The sequence below is a fragment of the Euprymna scolopes genome, chromosome 8 (assembly GCF_053919585.1).
Source record: "Euprymna scolopes isolate OS-2025 chromosome 8, ASM5391958v1, whole genome shotgun sequence".
NCBI classification, from domain to species: domain Eukaryota; kingdom Metazoa; phylum Mollusca; class Cephalopoda; order Sepiida; family Sepiolidae; genus Euprymna; species Euprymna scolopes.
Window position 1 is genome coordinate 157754879 of NC_136489.1, and position 6089 is coordinate 157760967.

Genomic DNA, 6089 nt, shown 5'->3' on the forward strand with positions numbered 1-6089 from the left:
CTCTCTATCTATCTATCGCTATATTTGCTTTTCCTTCTCTTTCGCTTGTATTTATCTGTCTTTCACTTTTCTCAACGTATTTTTTTCGCTTTTTTTAAGACTTGCTCCCTCCTACTCGGTCTCAATTTATATATCTACTAGCAATACGACACGGCATTACCCGGCATAGAATAATGTTCAATGAATGTTCTACGTGAAATCGATGCAATCGCCAATTGTTCGATCAAATCATCGATTACCGACTGTAGTCGGTGAAACCGCCGCGGTGCACCTGGAGGAAACTTAACATGCACTCCCCAGTGACTTAGTTCGCATTACATGGTAGTTTATATTGTATCATTGTAAAACGCCTGCGGATTTTATAAAAGTATTTGTTTATTTGTTTTAATCTATAATATAAATCTTGCCTCTGTGTTTAAATGTGCGTATGTATGTATGTATGTATGTATGTATGTGTTGTGGTGGCACCCACTCATTTACATATGTGGATAATATTACACATAAATAGCAAGGCTCGGTTAGTCTGAGTGTATGTTGACCAGAAGTCACTGAATGCCGAGCCGAGAACAGATATGTTCTGCAGCCAAGACTCTCTTACCGGACAACCATTATGTTAATATACTGTGAATATACTTTTTCTAATACACTTCTTATTGGTCTACCTTTGTTTGTTGAGTCTTCATTTGTATTGCCTTATACGTTATTTGGTTCAACCTGCAACATAACAGTTGGCGACGAAGATGAACGTCAAACATAACAGTATGTGTGTATGTATGTATGTATGTATGTATGTATGCATGTATGTATGTATGTATGTATGTATGTATGTATGTATGCCTAAAACTTTTACAGGGGCGACGGATTTTCGCGAGATCAGTATCGTTTTGACGCTCGATCCTTCGGACGACAAATATCGAAAAATTTTCTAAAAAACATTAATTTCGTCACCCTCAACTGGGCACTTTTCTACAGGGAGGGGCCGCTTTTTTCGCCGATATTTTCGAAAGTCATCCCCTCTTTTCTATTGAGTAGTCTTAATTTAAACCTACGTCACTTCCAGGCGCAACAGCAAAGACTTCACGTTTTTTCTTGTTTTTTTTTTTTTTTTGCTCTTTCTTTTTTCTTTCACGTTCTTTTCCTCCTTCGCGGTACGGGTTCGAGCCTTCCCGTTTACTACCACTTTTTTTTTCTTTTGCTCAGCACACACCTCCAAACAACCGGGCAACGCCGAGCACCCAGGCTAGTTAAAGTGTAAAATGCAAAAGTCAAGTACCATGGTTTAATTGTTCTCTACACAATAATATTAATTTCCAACACATTCTTGTCTTATTAAAGAACTTTTGATTTTATACGTAAGGCTTTTCTGCTTGCGCAGTAATAAAACTTCTCAAATGCACTTCTGATGTTAGGTTGTATGAAGGTGTTAACTTTGGTCAAAATCGGACTGTTTCTTCTTTAATCGGATTTTGTCGATTATCGATTTTCAAGAGTTAACCGTGGCATTCCTATCTAAGAAGACTACCAGACACATAAGGTATACTTTGTGTGGGATTTTAAAATTTTGGGGTCCATATGGAACAACCTCAGACATGCACACACAAACTACCTTTTTATATATAAGTAGATATATATCCTTTTCATAACCTCCTCTGTTTGTATATCTTTTTCTTCACAGCTTATTGTTCCTTTTTGTCAATTCGTTCTGATTTATCTCCCTTTAGTTTGAACTCTTCTTTGTGTTTTTTTTTTCATATTATTTCTCTTTTTTCTCTAATCTCTTTTTTTCTCTTTTCTTTTTCATTCTTTCACTCTCCCGTTCAACCCTTTCTTCCCCTTCCCCTTTCTCCTTCCGTTTTATCATGACTTTTTTTGTTACGTCATGTCATCCTTTACCTACAGACTCTACTTTGCCTCCATTCACTTCCCCAATACTTCTTCTCTCTCTCTCTCTCTCTCTCTCTCTCTCTCTCTCTCTCTCTCTCTCTCTCTCTCTCTCTCTGTTTTTTTTCTCGGCCATATCTCGCAGTAACTCTTTCTTTCTTTCATACAGTTTCAACCTCTGTTTACGTCCGGATACGTTTATGGAAGGTGTTCAAATAAATAAATCAACCTTCCCTCTAATTTCGCACATTCTGTAGTTTATCCAAGCATATTGAAGTGCCGCTCTTTTAAGTACGCACGCAGAAAAGTTAATAAATCCTCAATTTACGACTCACGAAACCACTATTAACTAAATTATACACGCGTCCCTTTGGCGTTAAAGGTGGCAATTCCTGCAATAGGCGTGCCTATAAGCACATACACCGTATATCACGCGTAGTACAAATGTGTTTATGAAAATACTTTCTCACTATTTCTTACTACTATAATCCAATCTTTCAGCTTGCAGTTAAAAGTTATTTCGTATTTGGTATTTGTATTTCAATCAAATTTCTTTCATATTACCGAATAAATTATGATTTTTTTTATTTCTTCACGTGTCTTTATAAAAGAAATAGCGCGGAGGGGGCGGCTTCATGCGATATTAAAATAGGCTTGCATAAATTTAAATATATGCAGAGATCGGTTTTTTTTTTTTTCAGAAAGCCAATTCACTATTGAATCGTTGTCGTCGTTGTCATCGGCTCCCACTCCAATCCGATTATTAGGTCCTGTCGCTTGTCACCAGTCTCCTATCTTTGGCATGAATGCCTGTGTGTAACATGGCTATTGAGTCCGAGTCTATGGTGGAAAAGTCGTGGACAGTATTCGCAGGGTAGAGTGGAGGGGGGGTCAGGGTTGTCATCGTCGCTTTTTTCTTCTCCTCCTAGCTTCTTCATTTTCTCTCCTTCTCTCATCCAAGTGCACCGTGCCATCGTGTTCCGCATGTTTCTGTCCCTGGCAAATTCTTCCCATGAGGACGAGTCCATATTTATGAGTTGATCTTTTTAGCGCCTTTTTGAGATTACCCATTGACTTATACCCTTAGCTTGTTCCCCGTACAGCATTTTCTTGGGGGGCCTTGAATTATCTATCCTGTGGACATGTCTTATCCAACGGAGGCAGTGGTGAATGATGGTAGCCTCTTCGCTGGTCACTGAGGCTCGTTCCAGGACGTTTACGTTGATGGCGCGACTCTCCTAGGGGATTTAAAAAATCTGCTCAAGTTTTGTTTGCTAGAAAAGTCCCACATTTTTCGTATAGTTTCTATACGGTGTGCTTGTCTCACACGCGTACGGGAGCGTGGAGAGGACTACTGCCCGAAACACCATTATTTTGGTGGCCATCCTTAGTGCGTGGTTGTCGAAAACGCAACAGTTGATTCGTCCAAATGCGGAGTGAGTTGCCCTGATCCTGTTCTCTACGTCCTTCTTGCATGTGGGAGCAGATGTGATGATGCTCCCTAAGTAGGGGAACTGGTCCACTTCTTCTAGGGCCAAATCGTTTATTGCGGTGGAAAAGTTTGGGAGTACCAGTCCTGGTGGATGTTGTACGAGGGTCTTTGTTTTGTACGTGTTGGCCTGCATCCCAAACGTTCATAGGTAGAGTTATATGCATCTGCTAATGACTACAGGTCCTCTACCGTCTGATTTGGGGTGGCACTGTCGTCAGCATACTACAGTTCTCACACTGCACACAAGTTTGTCTTCGTTCTGACTCAGCGTCGAACGAGGCTGAAAACATCTCCGTCCATACGGAATCGTAGGTCAATCGAGGGTGTTTCTATGGAAATCTCATTGAGCATTGCTCCCATGTAAAGCGAGAAGCACGTGGGGGCAAATACACAACCCTGCTTCAGGCCGCTGTTGATGAGGAATGGATCTGAGAAAAGGTTCCGATGGCAGACTCTCCCGGTCAGTCCATCGTATGGGGACACGCACTAGTTTGAGGAAGTAGACAACCATACCTTGCTGGGGACAGGGAGAACTGCAATAACTATCGGGGAATATCACTGCAAAGCATTGCTAGTAAGATTTTCGCCCGGATTCTCTTTGACCGCCTCCTCATCCTCGCAGAACACGGCGTACCAGAGTCCCAGTGCTGTGTTCGATCCTTCCGCAGGACAGTAGACATGATATTCTGTGTGCGACAACTACGAGAGAAGAGCTTTGAACAACAACACCTCATCATGCTCTGGGATCTGAAAAAAGACTTTGACAAAGCGCCACGACATACCATGGAGACTATTGAATATATATATATATATATATATATATATATATATATAGAGAGAGAGAGAGAGAGAGAGAGAGAGAGAGAGAGAGAGAGGGAGAGAAAATAAAAAGGAACAAACCGTATTATGTGTTTTCATCAACGTTTCGTCTTTATTTCGAGACTTCCTCTGGATGAATGAGATTAAGAAACCAAAAAATATACCAGTACAAAATATTTGAAAAAGTTTCACGTGCACAGTGTGACACAGTTCTATTTCAGAGAAACGGAAAATTGATATTGGAAATTCAAAAAGGAGGGGTGAGGGCTGGCGCTGTTAAGGAGAAGGAAATTTTAGTGACGTCATATAGTCGTTAATGTAATTTTAAAACTATGAACGCAAGTTTATATTCTTATTGAGAAAAAGATATATCTGTTGAAATTCAAATATAAGTTTGTAACAGAAATGAAATGAGTGTTTTTTATGTAATTTATTGATTGAGATTATGTGTTAATTATTACAGGGGGTGTTTGAATGGTGTGAGAAAGTTAACCTGTGTCCACAGTTAAATAATGCTCTTTTAGTAACAGTTTACTTATTAATGGCGCTATGTTATAGAAACCTCCACGTTGTTTAATAGTGTTTGAAATTGCGATAAGCGCAGATTCAAGAAGTCTCCGGCGCGGTTTATTTGAAATGAATTTAACTACTTTTGCTTGTTTAAAGTCAAAGGTGTGCTTATGTTGCAATGAATGAGAGAATAATGCACTTAGAGAATTGCTATTTTTTATATCTCTTTTGTGTTCATTGAGCTTTTTTTCCAATTTACGCTGAGTTTCACCAACGTATTTATGATGGCAATTATATATTATATATATTATATTTATATATGTGTGTGTATCTATATCTATATCTATATATATATCTATATCTATATATATATATATATATATATATGTGTGTGTGTATCTATATCTATATCTATATCTATCTATATATGTGTGTGTGTATCTATATCTATATCTATATCTATCTATATATATGTGTGTGTGTGTATCTATACCTATATCTATATCTAAATCTATCTATATATATATACGTGTGTGTGTGTGTGTGTGTGTGTGTGTGTGTGTGTGTGTGTGTGTGTGTGTGTGTGTGTGTGTGTGTGTGTGTGTGTGTACATGAATTAATATTTCCCGAAAACCTCTGGCCTTGGTGGACGGGAGACTAAAACTTTCTGCTATGGTTTCAAATGATCTGAAATAATAGCAAGGGGAGACTTGATTCCAAATATTTCTCATATGTTATATCCTCCCTCTTTTTGGACATAGTGTATAATAATGAATATCGTTTGGTATTAATTTGATACTGGAGATATTCATTATTATACACTATGCCACTTCGGATGCAAGAGGCGCGGGTTTCGAATCTCGGTTTGGGATATGTCTAACTGATGAGCCCAAACGAGGGTGAGACTCGAGTCTTGGATTTTTGGTTTGTTGGCTATCATTGTTTTTTAAGCTGCAACGTTATTTGGCTGTGGAAATAATTATATAATCTCTGACATCCCGAAAATAATATATATATATATATATATATATATATATATATATATATATATATATATATATAACGCATACATTGGCCATACAATAAGAACACTCTCCCAACGACTAACCTATCATTTAGTGCCATAAAACAACACCTAACATCCCACGATGAAAATCTACAGTCAGGATCAAGTTTAAAATACGATTTTTATTGCTCTGTCACGCTTATCCTTGAAATAGAATGTTCATTGGGAAAGTTTACATTTAAATCAGTATTTTCCTTAGTGTGTCGCGACTAAGACAGAAATAGCGTTTTAGTTCGTCTACAGCGCTTAAGTTTAACATAATATTCCGTGTCTTAGGGAGAATGTAATTTAAAACATCTACGTTGGTTTTTAACAAATAGG